Below are 20,393 nucleotides of genomic sequence, written 5' to 3' on the forward strand. Positions count from 1 at the left end.
TATATAAATAGATATAATGTATCATATATAGATATAATGTATTTATATATAAATAGATATAATGTATTTATATATAAGTATATATAATGTATTTACATATAAATATACATAACATTTATATTATATATATATATCATATATTCTATAAAGTTGCCACAAACATTAAATTAGCAAATAGTGAACCATTGCTCCTAGAAAGAATACAGCTGGCCCCCCACTCACAATGGTTTGACATACAATTGTTTGACTTTACGATGGCACAAAAGCAATATGGATTCAATAGAAACCATACTTTTGATCTTTTTCCCAGGCTAGTGCTACTAGTGCTATTTGGGGTAACAAATACGTTTTACGGAGTAGCCACATTTGCAAATATGTAATCAATGAATAATGAGGGTCTACAGTATATACATGTTTATTATTTTCAAAACCTGGGCTGGGCACAGTTACGTTTGTAATCCCAGCACTTTGGGAGGCTGAGGCAGGAGGATCACTTGACCCCAGGAGTTCAAGACCAGCCTGGGCAACATGGTGAAACCACATCTCTACAAAAAATACAAAAATTAGCCAGGCATGGTGGTGTGTGTCTGTAGTTCCAGCTACTTGGAAGGCTGAGGTGGGGGGGATCCCCTGAGCCCAGGAGGTTGAGGCTGCAGTGAGCTGTAATCAAGTCACTCATAGCACTCCAGCCTGGGTGACAGAGTGAGACCTTGTCTCAAAAAATGAAAAAAGAAAAGAAAAGAAAAAACAGTTTCAAAGCCCCTTTCCGTCTAATGCTCTCCCAACTAGCTATTTTGGGCAGCTCTTCAAAGCCCCTTTTGTCACGCACATCCGTGTGAAGAGACTGCCAACCAGGCTTTGTGTGAGCAGCAAGACTGTTTATTTCACCTGGGTGCAGGCGGGCTGAATCCGAAAAAGGAGTCAGCAAAGGGTGGTGGGATTTTCATTAGTTCTTATAGGTTTAGGATAGGTGGACAGAGTACATTCTTAAGGGTGGGGAGGATATTACAAAGTACCTTTTTAAGGGCGGGGGAAAATATATCCTATCAGGATGGGGCAGGAACAAATCACAATGGTGGAATGTCATCAGTTAAGGCTATTTTCACTTCTTTTTTGTGGATCTTCAGTTGCTTCAGGCCATGTGGATGTACACGTGCAGGTCACAGGGGATATGATGGCTTAGTTTGGGCTCCGAGGCCTGACATTCCTGTCTTCCTATGTTAATAAGAAAAACAAGGCTGGGCACGGTGGCTCACGCCTGTAATCCCAGCACTTTGGGAGGCCGAGACGGGCGGATCACGAGGTCGGGAGATCGAGACCATCCTGGCTTACATGGTGAAACCCCGTCTCTACTAAAAAATACAAAAAAACTAGCCGGGCGTGGTGGCAGGCGCCTGTAGTCCCAGCTACTCAGGAGGCTGAGGCAGGAGAATGGTGTAAACCCGGGAAGCGGAGCTTGCAGTGAGCTGAGATCCGGCCACTGCACTCCAGCCTGGGCAACAGAGCGTGACTCCATCTCAAAAAAAAAAAAAGAAAAGAAAAAAGAAAACAAAACAAAATAGTGGTGAAGTGTTGAGGCAACAAAAATTTTTGGGGGTGGTATGGCAAGATAATGGGCGATGTTTCTCAGGGCTGTTTCAACTGGGATAAGGGGCAGCGTGGGAACCTAGAGTGAGAGAGATTAAACTGAAGAAAGATTTTGGGATAAGGGGTGATATTGTGGGCTTGCTAAAAGGAGTATTTGTTGTATAGAATGATTGGTGATGGCCTGGATGTGGTTTTATATGAACTGAGAAACTAAATGGAAGGAAGACACAAGATTCAAATAAGAGAAGGAGAAAAATAGATATTGAAGGACTAAGAATTGGGAGGACCCAGGACATCCAGTTAGGGAGTGCCCAAGGGGGTTCAGCATAATTATTTGCTTGGTTGGCAAGTTTTTGGGCTCTATACTTGAGTTTTTTTATGTTGTCACATACCAGGCCAGATTAATTTAGGTAAAAACAACACTCTCTATTAAAAAATATACAGATTCCTCTTTTTTTAGCAGTGAGTAAGTCGAGGCCTCAGAGATTTTGGAGGAAAGAGAAATGCAAAGCCAGCAGTTGTTTGTTAAAGAAAGATTAGAAACAGCTAGGAGACAGTGAGATTGATAGTATGGTGGAGAAAGCTGGGGAGAGGTAGAGGGTGGCATAAGAATGGGAACCAGAATAAGAGTGAGTATAAAAGTAAAGAATAGGACTTCATCAGGGTGAAAGTATGGAGCGTACCTTGCCCCTGAAGATCTTCTATCCACTTCAAGAGAGACTTAAGGGTGGCGATTTGAGGTAAAAACCAGGAGCCACTAAATACCAAGAGCCTGAGAAACTGCTTGGGTGATTTGACTAATAAAGGCCATCTGTTGTCAGCCTGTATATAGGTGGGAAGGCCAAACCAAGGAATTATGTCTGACAGAAGGGAAGAAATGACTGAGGTGGCCTTCTCAGACCCTGTGGGAAAGGCCTCTACCATCCAGTGAAAGTGCCTACCTAGACCAAGAGGTATTTTAGTTTCCTGACTCGGGGCATGTGAGTAAAGTCAATTTGCCAGTCCTGAGAGGGGGCAAATCCCTGAGCTTGATGTGTAGGGAAGGGAGGGGTCCTGAACAATCCCTGAGGGGTAGTAGAATAATAGATGGAACACCAAGAAATTATTTTCTTGAGGATAGATTTTCAAGATGGAAAGGAAATGAGAGATTCTAAGAGACAGGCTAGTGGGCTTGTAACCTACATGGAAGAGGTTATGAAATGATGACAGAATAGAATGAGCCTATGAGACTTGAAGGAGATATTTTCCTTGGTCCAAGAACCATTTGTCTTTTGTGGGAAGAGATTGATAGGTGGAAGTTTCAGTGGGGGAGTAGGTGGGAGTGACCGATAAGGAGAAAAACTGACCCTGAGGGACAGAAGTTGGAATGCTAGCTGCTTCTTTAGCTACCTTATCAGCATAAGCATTGCCCTGAGCAATGGAATCTGATGCCTTTTGATGGCCCTTGCAGTGAATGACTTCAGCTTCCTTTGGAAGTGAAGCAGCCTTGAGAAGAGTTTTTTATTCAGAGGCATTAATGATGGAGGACCCTTGGCATAGTGAGGAAACACTCTTTCAGCCCATATCACAGCATGGTGGTGCAAGGAATATGGAAAGGCATTTTAGAGTCAGTATAAATATTGATGTGTAGTCCTTTGCAAGAGTGAAGGGCCGAGTTAAGGCAATAGTTTGGCTTGCTGAGAGGTAGTGAGGGGGGGCAGAGAAGTAGCCTCAGTGGATAGATGTGGAAAGATACTATAGCATAGCCTGCCTTGCTGGTAAGTGGCAATTAGGCCTGGTGGAACTGCCATCAATAAACCAAGTGTGATCAGGGTGAGGGAACAGGAAAGAAGGAAATATGGGGAAAATGGAGGAATGTCAGGTGATCAGAGAGAACGTCATGGGGGTCAGGTGTGGATCAGGAATAATGTGGGAGGCCAGATTGAAGTCCAGGCCAGGAACAATGGTTAACTGTGGGAGACTCAACAAAGAGTGAGTATAGCTGAAGGAGCTGGGGGCAGAAAGTATGATGCATCAAAATGTGAGGAGAAAATAGATTTTGAAAGTTATGGGAACTGTAGAGAGTAAGTGGAGCATAGCTTGTGATTTTGAGGGCCTCTAAAAGTAGTAAAGCAGCAGCCACCCCGCTGCATGCAGACATGAGGGCTAGGCTAAAACAGTAAGGTCTAGTTGTTTGGACAGAAAGGCCACAGGGCGTGCTCCCCGCTTTTGTGTAAGAAGTCCGACCACACAGCCCTGCACTTCGGCTGTGTGTAATGAAAAAGTTGGGATGAGTTAGGGAGAGCTAGTGTGGGAGCAGCTTTTAGGGCTGTTTTTTAAGGAATGGAAAGGGGAGTGGGGAAAGGATTTAGGATTTATGGGGTCAGCTAGGTTTATCTAGAACAGAATAATGGGTTGTGGAGGGAGGTATTGAGGATAGGAGAGTATATGGGTTTGGCACTATGGGGTGGATAGGCAAGACAATTTGGTTGATAAGGTGCAGATCCTGAACTAACCTGTTAAGACTTGTCTGGTTTTTGGACCAGACCTTTCAAAGTCATGAGTTAAACATATTACTTTCTCCACTTAAGAGATTGTAAAATTGAATACATTAGCAGTTGAAATTGGCCTGTTCCTATGTCACACACAGGACCAGTTTCACAGGCTTGAGACCCAAACAGGCACATAGGGCCCTTTGTTCAGAAGGGTCTCACAATTGGCTTAAAGTTTTACTGTCATTACCTTGAACGTCTCCATTGTTTGTTAATAAAGGGTCCAGAATTTTTATTTTCACTGGACCCTACAAATTATGTAGCCAATTCTAGTCACACAGCAAGTAAATAAGATTAGAAACTGGGGAGAAAAGAAAATACTAAATTATTTACTTATCGAATTGAACAAAACTTTTTTCAAAGTGCCTATTTAATATGATAAAGTTACCACTTACTGAGGGTTGGTTGTATTAAGCTCTTGATATTTATTAGCTCATTTAGTCCTTATGACACTCTGTGAGTTTGATATTATTTTCTTTTTTTTTTTTTGAGATGGAGTGTTGCTTTTGTTGTCCAGGCTGGAGTGCAATGGCATGGTCTTGGCTCACCACAACCTCTGCCTCCAGGGTTCAAGCAATTCTCCTGCCTCAGCCTCTGGAGTAGCTGGGATTACAGGCATGTGCCACTGCACCGGCTAATTTTGTGATTTTTTTTTTTTCAGTAGAGATGGCTTTTTTTTTTTTTTTTTTGAGACAGAGTCTTGCTCTGCCACCCAGGCTGGAGTGCAGTGATGTGATCGCAACCCACTGCAAGCTCTGCCCCCTGGGTTCACGCCATTCTCCTGCCTTAGCCTCTGGAGTAGCTGGGACTACAGGTGCCCACCACCACGCCTGGCTAATTTTTTTTTTGGTATCTTTAGTAGAGATGGGGTTTCACCATGTTAGCCAGGATGGTCTCGATCTCCTGACCTAGTGGTATGCCTGCCTTGGCCTCCCAAAGTGCTGCGATTACAGGCATGAGCCACCGTGCCTGGCCGAGGTGGGATTTTACCATGTTGCCAGTCTGGCTTTGAACTCCCGACTTCAGGTGATCACCTGCCTAGACCTCCCAAAGTGTTGGGATTACAGGCGTGAGCCACCATGCCTGGCCTGGATATTATTTTCATTTAACACATAAGGAAACTGAGGCCCAGAGAAGGTAAGTAACTTAAACAAGATCATACAGTTAGGAGGCAGCACAGGTAAAATATTAATCAAATCTTTTTTACTTAAAAAATATGTTTGTACCACTAGACTCTTACTGTGTCTATTTTGTTTTATTTAGCTCCAGTTGTCAGGCAGCTTGTAATAAGAGTTTGAATTTTGCGATCTTCATGGTGAACTTTTAACTAAGGCATCGATGTTTTATTTGCAGTTCACCTATAAAATGGGCTTTTATTTTATTTTTATTTTTTGAAACCAAGTCTCACTCTTGTTCCCCAGGCTGGAGTGCAATGGCGAAATCTCAGCTCACTGCAACCTCTTGCCTCCTGGGTTCAAGTGATTCTCCTGCTTCAGCCTCCTGAGTAGCTGGGATTACAGGTGCCTGCCACCACACCTGGCTAATTTTTGTATTTTTAGTAGAGACCGGGTTTCACCGTGTTGGCCAGGCTGATCTCAAACCCCTGACCTTGGCCTCCCAAAGTGCTGGGATTACAGGCATGAGCCACCGCACCCGGCCTAAAATGGACTTTTAACAAAATATAAATTAACTCAAGCCAGGGGTGATGGCTTACGCCTGTAATCCCAGCACTTTGGGAGGTCAAGGCAGGCAGATCACTTGAGGTCAGGAATTCAAAACCAGCCTGGCCAACATGGTGAAACCCCCTCTCTAGTAAAAATACAAAAAATTAGCTGGGCATGGTGGTGCACACCTGTAGTCCCAGCTACTCAGGAGGCTGAAGCACGAAAATCACTTGAACCAGGAGGCAGAGGTTGCAGTGAGCCAAGATTGCGCCATTGCACTCCAGCCTGGGTGACAGAGTGAGACTCCATTTCAAAACTAACAAACAAAAACAGGCAATTGACAAACTGACCTTTTTATATTTTATTATTTTATTTTTTTTTTTGAGATGGAGTGATGCCCAGCCTGGGTGACAGAGCAAGACTCCTTCTCAAAAGAAAAAAAAAAAAAAGGTGCCTCTCTTCTTTACTTATTTAGGAAGGAAAATTGATGGCTCTGGTAGCTTTCCTAAAACAATGTGTGTTTGTGTGATTTCTGTCACTTCAATGTGTTTCAAAGCGTTATTATAAAAATAAACTGAAAACAACCTAAAGTCTAGCAATAAAAAGAATAATTAATGTCAGGCACAGTGGCTCATACCCGTAATCCCAGCACTTTGAAAAGCTGAGGTGGGTAGATCGCTTGAGCTTAGGAGTTTCAGCCCAGCCTGGGCAACGTGGTGAAACCCTGTCTCTACCAAAAGTACAAAAAAATTAGCTGGGCATGGCGGTGCACGCCTGTGGTAGTCCCAGCCACTCAGGAGGCTGAAGATGGATGATCACTTGAGCCCAGGAGGCAGAGGTTGCAGTGAGCCAAGATCATGCCACTGGATTCCAGCCTGGGTGACAGAATGAGGCCCCCATCTCAAAAAGAAAAAAAAAAGATGGTGTCTCCCACTCCAAAAGAATTTAAAAGGACTTACAAACATTAGCTGGGTGTGGTGGTGCATGCCTGTAATCCCAGCTACTGGGGAGGCTGAGGCAGGAGAATCACATGAACCAGGGAGTCGGGGCTTACAGTGAGGCGATATCACTCCACTGGACTCCATCCTGGAAACAGAGCGAGATTCTGTCTCAAAAAAATAAAAAAATAATAATAATAATAAAAAAGAATTTGAAAGGCGAGCACAGGGCTGGCACCGTGGCTCAAGCCTGTAATCCCAGCACTTTGGGAGGCCGAGACGGGCGGATCACGAGGTCAGGAGATCGAGACCATCCTGGCTAACACGGTAAAACCCCCTCTCTACTCAAAATACAAAAAATTAGCCAGGCGTGGTGGCTGGCGCCTGTAGTCCCAGCTATTCGGGAGGCTGAGGCAGGAGAATGGCATGAACCTGGGAGGCGGAGCCTGCGTGAGCCAAGATTGCACCACTGCACTCCAGCCTGGGTGACAGAGTGAGACTGTCTCAAACAAAACAAAACAAAACAAAACAAAAACAGGTGAGCGCGGTGGCTCACACCTGTACAAGAATTAGTTGGGCATAGTGGCGCGCCTCTGTAATCCCAGCTACTTTGGGAGGCTGAGGCATGAGAATCGCTTGAACCTGTACTCCAGCCTGGGTGGCAGAGCAAGACTCCGTCTCAAAAAAAAACACAAAATAAAAACAAAAGAATTTAAAATTAAAATTAATTTTGTTTGTTTGTTTGTTGTTTGTACCCCCTCCTGAATAGCTAGGATTACAGGCAGGTGCCACCACACGTAGTTAAGTTCTTGAATTTTTTGTAGAGACGAGGTCCTATTGTGTTGCTTAGTCTGGTCTTGAACTCCTGAGCTCAAGCAGTCCTCATTCCTCAGCTTTCCAAAGTGCTGGGATTACAGGTGTGAGCCACCATGCCTAGCCTAATATTTCCTAGAGTTTATATGCATGAAATCATACACTATACATTCTGATTTGTCTGGCTTTTTTTTTTTTTTAACTCAGCCTAGTTATTTAGAGATTCAGCCATAATATTGTGTTTATCAACAATATATGAACACAACTCAAAATATATATATTGATGAATTAGCATCTCAGATAAAAGGAATATATTATATACATACTATATATATATAAATATATTTTATAACTCAGTGTCCATTGTGTACATATACCACAATTTATTTGTTCTGCTGTTGATGGACAGTTAGAACTTTTTGGCTCATGAAAATAAAGCTTTGGGTTGGGCCTGGTGGCTCTGCTCACACCTGTAATCTCAGTACTCTGGGAGGCCAAGGCATGAGGATCCCTTGAGCCCAGGAATTCAAGACCAGCCTTTGGAACATAATGAGACCTCATCTCTATGAAAATAAAACAAAATAGCCAGGTGTGGTGGCCTGCGCCTGTATCCCAGCTACTTGGGAGGCTGAGGTGGGAAGACGACTTGAGCCTGGGAGGTTGAGGATACAGTGAGCCATGGTCACACCACTTCATTCTAGCCTGGGTGACAGAAAGAGACCCTGTCTCAAAATAAATAAATAAAATAAAGCTGTGTAAAAAAAAAAAAAAAGTTTTTTAGGAAGCTGTGATGAAATTAATGTGTTAGTTTTCATATGTACTGATACATTTCTTTATGCATGTGTGTGGAGAATTTCATTGCTCTAGGGTAAATACCTAGGAATGGATCAAATAATAGGAGTATATTTAACTTTTTCAGAAGCTGCATGATTATTTTCCAAAGACATTGTTCCATTTTACATTCTCACTAGCAGCATATGAGAATTCCAGGTCCTCCATATCTTTGCTAACACATGGTTTGGTCAATCTTTTTCATTTCAGTCATTCTAGTGGTATGTAGTGATATCTCATTGTAGTATTGATTTACACTTTCCTAGTGACTGATGATAATGAATGTAATTTTTTTTTTTTTTTTTTTGAGACAGAGTCCTGCTCAGCTGCCCAAGCTGAAGTGCAGTAGCATGATATTAACTCACTACAACCTCTGCCTCCCGGGTTCAAACAATTCTCCTGCCTCCGCCTCCTGAGTAGCTGGGATTACAAGTGCATACCACCATGCTCAGCTAATTTTTTTGTATTTTTAGTAGACACAGGGTTTCACCATGTTGGCCAGGTTGGTCTCGAACTCCTGACCTCAGGTGACCCACCCACGTCGACTTCCCAAAGTGCTGGGATTACGGGTGTGAGCCACCACACCCGGCCCCATTTCTTCGTCTTCTGGCTTATATTTTTGCTTGTTGAGGAGTCAGCTGTTGGTTCAATTGCCCCTTCTTTTATTCTCTGGTTGCTTTTAAGATTTTCTTTTCTTTTTAAATTCACTGTAATCTCAGCGTGGGCTTTTTAAAAATCCTGACTGCTATTGTTTGAGCTCTTGAGACTGTTAACTATATCATTTATCAGTTCTGAATATTTCTCTCTCTTTCCAAATCTTGCTCTGTCACCCAGGCTGGAGTGCAATGGCACAATCTCAGCTCACTGCAACCTTCACCTCCCAGGCTTAAGTGATGTTCCCACCTCAGCCTTCCAAAGTGTTGGGATTATAGGCATGAGCTACTGTGCCTGGTCACTTTTTTTTTTTTTTTTGAGACAGAGTCTCGCTCTGTTGCCCAGGCTGGACTGCAGTGGCGCGATCTTGGCTCACTGCAAGCTCCGCCTCCCGGGTTCACACCATTCTCCTGCCTCAGCTTCCCTAGTAGCTGGGACTACAGGCGCCCGCCACCGTGCCCAGCTAAGTTTTTTTTTTTTTTTTTTTTAGTAGAGACAGGGTTTCACTGTGGTCTCGATCTCCTGACCTTGTGATCCGCCCACCTCGGCCTCCCAAAGTCCTGGGATTACAGGCGTGAGCCACCGCGCCCGGCCACTTTTTTTTTTTTGAGACGGAGTCTCACACTGTCACACCGGCTGGAGTGCAATGGCATGATCTCGGCTCACTGCAACCTCTGCCTCCTGAGTTCAAGCGATTCTCATGCCTTAGCCTCCCGAGTAGCTGGGATTACAGGTGCCTGCCACCATGCCCAGCTAATTTTTTGTATTTTCAGTATAGACGGGGTTTCACTATGTTGGCCAGGCTGGTCTTGAACTCCTGACCTCGTCATCTGTCCGCCTCGGCCTCCCAACATGCTGGGATTATAGGCATGAGCCACAGTGCCTGGCCACCACTTTTTAAAAATAAAATCCCTTTGGATACTTATTGGGAAAGTAATACCCAAAATATTAATGGATGTCTCTGGAAAAAGAGTAATTTTAACTTTTCTACTTTATGTTTTTCTGTATTTTCTAATTATCTACCATGAATACGTATTATTTTTTATAATCATGTATTAAACATGTATTATTTATCTATTACATTATTAATATATGTAATAAACATGTATTATTTTTATAATCAGAAGAAATAATAAATGCTTCTAAAAGCAAAAAACAATGCATAGTATAATTTTCAAAACAATAATATATCCTCTTACCATATCTTTTTAACCTTTGTTTCCCCTGAAGAAAACCTAAAATACAAAAAATTAAACCCTTAAGAAACAATAATAAAAAGTGAGGTGTGGCCGGGTGCAGTGGCTTATGCCTGTAATCCCAGCACTTTGGGAGGCCGAGGCAGGTGGATCACAAGTTCAGGAGTTCGAGACCAACCTGGCCGATATGGTGAAACCCCGTCTTTACTAAAAATACAAAAAAAAAGTAGCTGGGCGTGGTGGTGCATGCCTGTAATCCCAGCTACTTAGGAAGCTGAGGCAGGAGAATTGCTTGAACCCAGGAGGCGGAGATTGCAGTGAGCTGAGATTAAGCCACTGCACTCCAGCCTGGGTGACAGAGTGAGACTCCGTCTCCAAAAAAAAAAAAATGAGGTGTGCTGACCGGGCATGGTGGCTGTAATCCCAGCACTTTGGGAAACTGAGGTAGGCGAATCACCTGAGACCAGGAGTTCGAGACCAGCCTGGCCAACATGGTGAAACCCCATCCCTACTGAAAACAGAAAAATTAGCCAGGCATGGTTTTGCACGCCTGTAATTCCAGCTACTTAGGAGGCTGAGGCACAAGAATCACTTGAATCTGGAAGGTAGGAGTTGCAGTGAGCTGAGATCATGCCACTGCGTGCCAGCCTGGGAGAGACAGCAAGACCCTGTCTAAAAAAATAAGTACATAAAAAAGTGAAGTGTGGGGTGGGGGGCTTGGTGGTGGTAGTGGTGTTATTGTATAGAAGGAAAAAAGAGAAACTGGTCAACGTGATTGTGAATACTGGCTTCTGAGTCAAAAAGACATTCAAAAGTATTTTTTCTTTTGTTTGTAGGACAGCAAGAATCGCTTGACAATTGGTTTGTGAGCATAATGGCATCTATAAACAGAACCATTGAAATAATTAAAAAACATGGAGTAAGCAAACAACATCTCCTGGAGGAGATAAACAAAAAACGTGAATCCAACTGCTTGGTGGAACGAAGCAATCAAGTCAGCTTACTGAGAGTTCAAAAGAGGCACTTCCCGGGTGCCTGTCAGTCCTTTACTCATACCACAACCAAAGAGCCTATTCCCGACAGTGGCAGGAGCTCCTGGGTCAAGCTGAGTCTCCTTGCTCACATGGAGAGAAAGCACTTTCCACCAAAAAGTAAGAAGTTATGATAGGAATTTTTTTTTTTTTTGAAACGGAGTTTTGCTCTTGTCGCCCAGGCTGGAGCGCAATGGCACCATCTCGGCTCACTGCAAACTCCACCTCACGGGTTCAAGCGATTCTTCTGCCTCAGCCTCCCAGGTAGGTAGGAATACAGGCGCCTGCCACCACGCCTGGCTAATTTTTTTGTATTTTTTAGTAGAGACGGGGTTTCACCTTGTTGGCCAGGCTGGTCTCAAACTCCTGACCTCAGGTGATCCACCCACCTTGGCCTCCAAAAGCACTGGGATTACAGGCATGAGCCACCACACCCAGCCTATGATAGGACTCTTTTTTTTTTTTTTTTTTTTGAGACAGTTTTTTGCTCTTGCTGCCCAGGCTGGAGTGCAATGGCACGGTCTCATCTTATCGCAACCTCCATCTCCCGGGTTCAAGCAATTCTCCTGCCTCAGCCTCTCAAGTAGCTGGGGTTACAGGCATGCACCACCACATCTGACTGATTTTTTTATATTTTTAATAGAAACGGGGTTTCTTCATGTTGGTCAGGCTGGTCTTGAACTCCAGACCTCAGGTAATCTGCCCGCCTTGGCCTCTCAAAGTGCTGGGATTACAGGCGTGAGCCACCACACCTGGCCTATGATATGATTCTTAACCAATTTATAGGAAGGATTTGTAGGTATTCCTAAGAATTGGGAATAATTTCTGGGATTTAAAGAGGTACCTGAGTATTGCCCTGGTATAGCATAAAGACAATCTGTTTGAAGGTAAAAGTGTCATTAAACAGGCTAGTGGATTGTAAGATGTATTATAGACCAGAGACTCTCATTTTTTTATGCATATAGAGTCCCAGGCCCCAGCTTCAAGCCATCTCATTCAGTAGGCTCTAGGGAGGTGCCTGGAAATCTGCATTCTCAGCAGACTAAGGTGATGCTGATGCCGATGGCCTGAGAACCACATTTTGATAAGAGTTGTTATAGTAATTACAATAGACCACAAAAACTTCAGAAACCTGCTATCTCATCAACTTTTCTGGCCTTTACAAACATTTCACGTGCAAAATTGAGGTGCAGTGGAGATCCTTTTTATAATAAACATCATACAAAAAGCCCTAATAAAATGTGGAGGGGCTGGGCACAGTGGCTCACGCCTCTAATCCCAGCACTTGGGGAGGCCGAGGCAGGCGAATCACCTGAGGTCAGGAGTTTGAGACCAGCCTGGCCAACATGGTGAAACCCCGTCTCTACTAAAAATGCAAAACTTAGCTGGGCATGGCAGCAGGCACCTTTAGTCCCAGCTACTTGGGAGGCTGAGGCAGGAGAATTGCTTGAATACTGGAGGTGAAGGTTGCAGTGAGCCAAGATCACTCCAGTGTACTCCAGCCCGGGCAACAAACTAAGACTCCTTATAAAAAAAAAAAAAAAAAAAAAAAAAAAAAAAAAAAACATGGAGGAAGGTTGTTGGGGGCAGGGGATGGCATGGTGGTGATGGTGGTGGTATTATTTTATAGAAGGAAGAAAGGGAGCTGATAAATACCTTCATTGTGAATACTTGTTTCTTAGTCTAGGCAGGCAGCTGAGATAGCATTTTTTCATTTATTTGAAAAAAAGAGAAGGGGATGTGTAACCATATCTAATACAACCAACAAGTTACTAATTTAGATCAGAAACAAAAGAATCACCACATTTGAGATTTCACTTATTTGATGTGGCTGTGACTTTACCCTTGCCCAGTGCTCTCAGGAAGTGGAATAGCATGTGATACAGTGTGGTGTAGAAAGCTGAAATTCTCCACTGTGTTTAGAGTTCATCTGTAAGAGTCATGTGTTCGTTTTATTCAAAAATAACTCTAGGGCTGGGCATGGTGGCTCATGCCTATAATCCTAGCATTTTGGGAGGCTGAGGTGGGCAGATCACCTGAGATGAAAGGAGGAAGTATTACATCTCACTTTAAATCAAAAGCTAGAAATGGTTAAGCTTAGTGAGGAAGGCATGGCAAAAGCCAAGATAGGCCAAAAGCCAGGACTCTTGTGCCAATCATTTATCTAAATTATCAATGCAAAGGAAAAACTCTTGAAGGAAATTAAAAATTTCCTTCAGTGAACACACAAATGATAAGAAAGCAAAACAGCCTTATTGCCGATAGGGAGAAAGTTTCAGTGATCTGGACCGATCAACCCAGCCACAACATTTCCTTAAGCCAAAGCCTAACCCAGAGCAAGGCCCTAAAACTCTCTTCAATGCTGTGAAAGCTGAGTCTCTCTGTCGCCCAGGCTGAAGTGCAATGATGTGATCTCAGCTCACTGCAACCTCTGCCCACCGGGTTCAAGTGCTTCAGCCTCCCAAGTAGCTGGGATTGCCTGCCACCACGCCTGGCTATGTTTTTTGTTTGTTTGTTTAGTAGAGATGGGGTTTTGCCATGTTGTCCAAGCCAGTTTCCAACTCCTGGCTTCAAATGATCCACCCACCTCAGTCTCCCAAAGTGCTGGGATTATAGGCTTGAGCCACTGTGCCCTGCCAGAAGACCATTATTCTAAGTGAAGTGACTCAGGAATGGAAAACCAAATATTGTCTGTTCTCACTTATAAGTGGGAGCTAAGTCATGAGGATGCAAAGGCATAAGAATGATATAATGGACATTAGGAACCCCAAGGGAAAGAAAGGTAAAAGAGGGGCGAGGGATAAAAGACTACATATTGGGTACAATGTACACTGCTCGGGTGATGAGTGCACCAAAATCCCAGAAATCACCGCTAAAGAACTTAGCCATGTAACCAAAATCCACCTTTACCCCAAAAACTACTGAAATAAAACATAAACAAAAGAAACCACCCTATCTAAGCAGCACTCCTCAACACTCTACAATCCCTTACCCAGCTTTCTTTTTTACCACAGTGTTTTATCACTCCCTAATGAAGGCTAAGCTCCTTGAAGGCAGGGATGGTATCTGCTTTTTTTCACTACTTTATCCTCAGTCCCTAGAACAGTATCTGGCACAAATTAGGAACTCAGGAAACGTTTCCTGGCTGATTGAATAAATGTTGGGACATGGAATATACTTTCCCAGAAGTAGTGGTAGAACTTACCTCATTCCTCTCGAGACCAATAGCTATGTCCTTGGGCAGTGGCTCACAAACTTAAGAGTTTCTCGCAGCAACCTTAGTTGGTTGCTGTGGAATAATCTTTAGAAATGCAAGAGGATAATAATACAGTATATTTATCCAGCCTGACCAACGTGGTGAAACCCCGTCTCTACTAAAAAATATAAAAATTAGCCAAGCATGGTGGCACATGCCTGTAGTCCCAGCTACTTGGGAGGCTGAGGCAGGATAATTGCTCGAACCCGGGAGGTGGAGGTTGCAATGAGGTAAGATTGCGTCATTGCACTCCAGCCTGGGTGACAGAGTGAGACTCCATCAAAAAAGAAAAAAAAAAAATACAGTATATTTTGCTGGACATATTCCATAAGAATTGGAAGGCACTATATTCTTTTCCTTTGCATACCTGTGCGAGAGGAAGAAATACTCATTTACTCTTTATTCTTTCAACAAATACATGTGAGTGCTTACTTTATGTCAGGCACTCTTCTACGTGCTTGTCAATACAGTGATGAATAAAATTTTACCTCGGAAAGCTTAGGTTTTGGTGTGCTGGCTCACGCCTGAAATCCTAACACTTTGGTAGGCTGAGGCAGGAGGATCCCTTGAGCCCAGGAGTTTGAGACCAGTGTGGGCAGCATATAGAGGCCCCGTCTCTATTTCTTAAAAAAAAAACTTACATTTAATTGGGTAAAGCCGGATAAACAAGTTAAAAAATAGTAAATGTCAGCCAGGTACAGTGGCTCATGCCTGTAATCCCAGCACTTTGGGAGGCAAAGGCGGGTGGATCATCTGAAGTCAGGAGTTCAAGACCAGCCTGACAAACATGATGAAATCCCACAAAAATTAGCTGGGCATGGTGGTGCATGCCTGTAATTCCAGCTACTCTGGAGGCTGAGGCAGGAGAATCGCTTGAACTCGGGAGGAGGTGGTTGCAGTGAGCAGAGATTGCACCACTGCACTACAGCCTGGGCAACAAGATCAAAACTCCGTCTCAAAAAAAAAAAAAAGTAAATGTCAGATCAGATAGTGATACATGGGTAAGAGCTATGGGAAAACAGAAAACAGCAGGGTGGGGGATAGGAAGTGTTGGATGGAGGGTGTATTGCTGCCCATAGAACTTACTATTACTATCCAGGGCATGAGGGATGACCCAGGACTCCTGGGTTCCTTGAGGAGTCCAGTGTAAACAGGGACAAGGGACAAAATGAGATTAGTCCTGATGGTCGAACCTAGCGGTGGTCTAACTTGGTGGGGAGGCCTGTGTGTTGAGGGGAAGGAATGTTACAGATTTCGCCTAGAGTATTTGGAGTTCTGGGTGCTCCTCTTTGCTTCTATTAATAATGGCGTGAAGACTAGGAAAGAAGTTCTTTTAGAGATTTCCAGGCCCTCTTTTCAATCTTCCGCTTGGAGATGTGGAGCTCAAAAGAGGGGCAGTTTATTTAAATACATAGAATTAAAAACACCTGGGTTCAAGTTTTGCCTCTGTCATTTGCCTCTGTTTAAGTGCTGGGATTACAGGCGTAAGCCACTGTACCCGGCTGACATTTACTATTTTTAAACTTGTTTATCTGGGTCTACCCAATGAAATAAAGATACTATACTAAAAGCATAGTATCATGCTTTTAGTAATTTGACTTTTTTTTTTTTTTTTTTTTTTTGTTTAGGAGGCAGAGTCTTGCTCTGTCACTGGGGCTGGAGTGCAGTGGTGTGATCATGGCTCACTGTATCCTCAACCTCCTGGGCTCGAGTGATCCTCCCACCTCTCAGCCTCTTGAGTAGCTAGGACTATAGGCATGTGCCACCATCCCTGGCTAACTTTTGTATTTTTTAAATAGAGACTGGGTTTTGCCATGTTGCCCAGGTTGGTCTCAAACTCTTGACCTCAAGCAATCTGCCTGCCTCAGCCTCCCAAAGTGCTGGGATTACAGGCATGAGCCACTGTGCCCAGCCATTTGGTGTTTTTTGTTTTGTTTTTTAATTTATTGAGTCTCACTCTGTCACTTTGTCACAAGCTATAGTGCAGTGGCCTGATCTTGGCTCACTGCAACCTCTGCTGGCCGGGGTTCAAGCGATTCTCCTGCCTCAGCCTCCAGAGTAGCTGGGATTACAGGTGTGCGCCAACACACCTGGCTAATTTTTTTTTGTTAGTTAGTTTGTTTTTTGAGACAGAGTCTCGCTTTGTCGCCTAGGCTGGAGTGCAGTGACGTGATCTCGGCTCACTGCGAGCTCTGCCTCCCGGGTTCAACCGATTCTCCTGCCTCAGCCTCCTGAGTAGCTGGGACTATACGTGTGCGCCACCACGCCCAGCTAATTTTTGTATTTTTTTAGTAGAGATGGGGTTTCACCATGTTGGCCAGGATGGCCTCAAATTCCTGACCTCAGGTGATCCACCTGCCTCGGCCTCCCAGAGTGCTGGGATTACAGGTGTGAGCCACCACGCCCGGCCCATTTGGTGTTTCTAAACCGTACTTCCTGTATCTGAAACACAATACCCTGCCCTCCAGGGTTATTTTAAAAACCATAAAATGTATTATAAGTTATATAACAAATACTTTTTATTTTTTATTTTTCAGATAATGCCATATTTGGATAAAGTGCATCTCCAGAGACAAAGACACACAGAAATACATTCTCTTTGATTCTTCTTCAGTGTCTAAATTATTTACAAATTATTAATTATAAACAAAACTAAACAAAAGTATTCACTAGATCCCTCAAAAAACATTAAGTCACATAAAACATATTACATCTTTATTCATTCCATTCTGTCATTTAGACTTAGATGATTTGAAGAGAAGATTTGAGTTTTTTAGATACTTTCAAAGATGAATACCTAAGAGTTTACTTTACAGTGATTTCCCCCTCCCCTACCCCTCTTTTTTTTTTGAGACGGAGTCTCGCTCTGTTCCCCAGACTGGAATGCAGTGGCATGATCTCGGCTCACTGCAACCTCCGCCTCCTGGGTTTAAGCGATTCTCCTGTCTCAGCCTCCTGAGAAGCTGGGACTACAGGCTCATGCCACCACGCCCAGCTAACTTTTGTATTTTTAGTAGAGATGGCATTTCACCGTGTTGGTCAGGCTGGTCTTGAACTCCTGACCTCAGGTGATCCACTTGCCTTGGCATCCCAAAGTGCTGGGATTACAGGCGTGAGCCACCACGCCTGGGCGATCTTCTCCTTAGTAATCTAAAATGTTTAAATAATAGTTTATATTTGTTTCTATAACTCGGTGGAATATATTGACCAACCCCACTGATCAGGTTGAAGGCTAAAATGTTAACACTTGCTTCTAAATGATAGATTAACTTCCTCTGTTAAAGTTATAGTTTTGATGATTTGAATAAGGAGATATTTGAGAGGCTAATATAAGGTGCCTAGAGACAGGGCTTTCCGTGTCCATCACATTGTCCATCCCCACGGTGGTGACGGTTAGAATTATCTCATGGCCGCATCCTGTTTGGCTATTATCACCTCTGTTTCATTGCTCCTTGGATCACAGTCTTTTCAAATCTTTTTTTTTTTTTTAGACGGAGTCTCACTCTGTTGCCCAGGCTGGGGTGCAGTAGTATGATCTTGGCTCGCTGCAACCTTTGTCTCCCAGGTTCAAGCAATTCTCATCTCAGCCTCCTGAGTAGCTGGAACTACAGGTGTGTGCCACCATGCCAGGTTAACTTTTTGTATTTTTAGTAGAGATGGGGTTTCACCATGTTGCCCAGGCTGGTCTCGAACTCCTGACCTCGGGTGATCTGCCCGTCTCAGCCCCACCAAGTGCTGGGATTACAGGCATGAGCCTCTTCAAATCTTAACTTGGCTTATGTTCCTTTGTGTGGTTAAGAACCTAGTCCATATGCCAAGCAGAGCACTGCCTGGCCTGGAACCCAGAGCTTCTTGGCATTTGTATTTATTTCAATAAGACATTCACTTTTTATTTGGTTGCCCTCTACTTCCACAGGAAGCTCAGATTCATAGAAAGCCAAAGCATTCTGATATTTGAAGGGATATGGATAAGTCAGCTGGCTTAAAACCCTATGTCAGCCAGAACTATATAGTAGGGCACAGTGTGGATAAGACTCATCCACCATGAGAATATGTTAAAAAAAAAATCATAATAAACAACACAGAACTACAGCTAATTTTTCACTTCCCAAAAGGCAAATACCTAGCCAGGCAGTGGTGGCAGATACCTATAGTCCCAGCTACTCAGGAGGCTAGAGTGGGAGAATCCTTGAGTCCAGGAGTTCAAGGCTGTAGTGTGCCAGGATCATGCCTGTGAATAGCCACTGCCCTCCACCCTGTGCAACGTGGCGAAAGTCTGCCCTTTGTTTTTTTTTTTTTTTTTTCTTTTTTTGAGGCAGGGTCTCATTCTGTCACCCAGCCTTGAGTGCAGTGGCATGATCACGGCTCACTGCAGCTGGACCTCCCAGGCTCAGATGATTCTCCCATCTCAGCCTTCTGAGTAGCTGGGATTACAAGGGTATGCCTGGCTAATTTTTGTATTTTTAGTAGAGATGGGGTTTCACCATGTTGCTAGTCTTTAACTCCTGACCTCAAGCAATCCGCCCTCCTCAGCCTCCCAAAGTGCTGGGATTACAGGTATGAGCCACTTTGGCCTGTTTTTGTTTGTTTGTTTGTTTTAAAGCAAATACCTAGTGTCAAGAACTGTAAAGGATTATCCTGGCATGGCGGTCATGGGCACCTATAGAAGACATGCGGCTCCTGGTTCAGAGGCAAAGGATTTTACTACTTAGAGCATAGCAAGGAACATAAGCCTCATGTTCGGGTTGGTTCCCCTTGCCCTCCCCCACTCCCTCAAGACTCATGGGGCGATGTGAAGATATCCAGGTAGATGCCACACACGTGGAGGTTGTGCCTCATAGCTGAGGAATCCTGAGCTTAAAGAAACCCAACCTTTGCCCAGAAGGAGACATTATCTTCATTATAGTGGATGGTAAACAGACCTGCCCTCTGCTCCAGAGGGTCACGATCTTCCAAAGAGATTATCTGGAACAAAGGTTGTCAGTGCCTTTGCTCCCTAGATGTGCAGAAACATGGAAGTCCTGTAGAGAATTATCTCCCCACACTCAGAAGTTCAAATAAAGACTATCAAATACAGTATTATTTCTTTGGCTCTAGCTGGGATGAATAATAGGAAATAAGCACATAGGTGGTAAAGGAGTGTCAGGGTATGGACGGTACATTTCTTTTTCTATTTGAGACAGGGTCTTACTCTGTTGCCCAGGCTGGAGTGCTGTGGGGTGATCATGGCTCAGTGCAGCCTCAACCTCTACTGCTCAAGCAATTGTCCCACCTCAGCCTCCTAAGTAGCTGGGAAGACAGTTGTGCACCACCATGCCCAGCTAATATTTTTACTTTGGCTATGTTGACCAGCCTGGTTTCAAACTCCTGGCTTCAAGCAATCCTCCCACCTCAGCTTCCCAAAGTGCTGGGATTACAAATGTGAGCCACCACACCTAGCTGGACAGTACAATTAACACATTCTCTAACCTCAGCTCTCTCTAACCCTATCCACCCTTCTCCCCTATGTGCCTCTGGTTTTACAGAACTACTTGTGACTCTCTACTTGTGAACTTGCCTTATTCTGTTACCTCCTCTTTACCTAACTTCAATTTGTGCAATATTTAATTTGATACCACCTCCTTCTAGAAACCTTCCCTCACCCTGATCCCACTGTTAAATGTAATGAACCCCAAGTTTCTCTTCAAAGAATCAGTATGTTAGCATGGTTTTTTTTTTTTTTTTTTTTTTTGAGAAGGAGTCTGGCTGTATCGCCCAGGCTAGAGCGCAGTGGTGTGATCTTGGCTTACTGCCAGCTCCGCCCCCTGGGTTCACGCCATTCTTCTGCCTCAGCTTCCCAAGTAGCTGGGACTACAGGTGCCCACCACCACACCCAGCTAAATTTTTTTTTTT

The 20,393-nt window shown here is 43.9% G+C and overlaps 1 long non-coding RNA gene across 1 annotated transcript in view; it reads left to right on the plus strand.

Annotated features, from left to right (window-relative positions):
- LOC108515231 (uncharacterized) overlaps positions 1-17,109 on the plus strand; it is a 17,946-nt gene extending 837 nt beyond the window's left edge. The window contains exons 2-3 of the long non-coding RNA XR_001881464.1: positions 11,051-11,365; positions 17,039-17,109. This is a non-coding gene — a long non-coding RNA (uncharacterized LOC108515231). The remainder of the gene's footprint in view (positions 1-11,050; positions 11,366-17,038) is intronic.
- Positions 17,110-20,393: the final 3,284 nt, after the last annotated feature.

Source organism: Rhinopithecus bieti, unplaced genomic scaffold (assembly GCF_001698545.2).
Source record: "Rhinopithecus bieti isolate Rb0 unplaced genomic scaffold, ASM169854v2 scaffold_34876, whole genome shotgun sequence".
Lineage (NCBI taxonomy): Eukaryota > Metazoa > Chordata > Mammalia > Primates > Cercopithecidae > Rhinopithecus > Rhinopithecus bieti.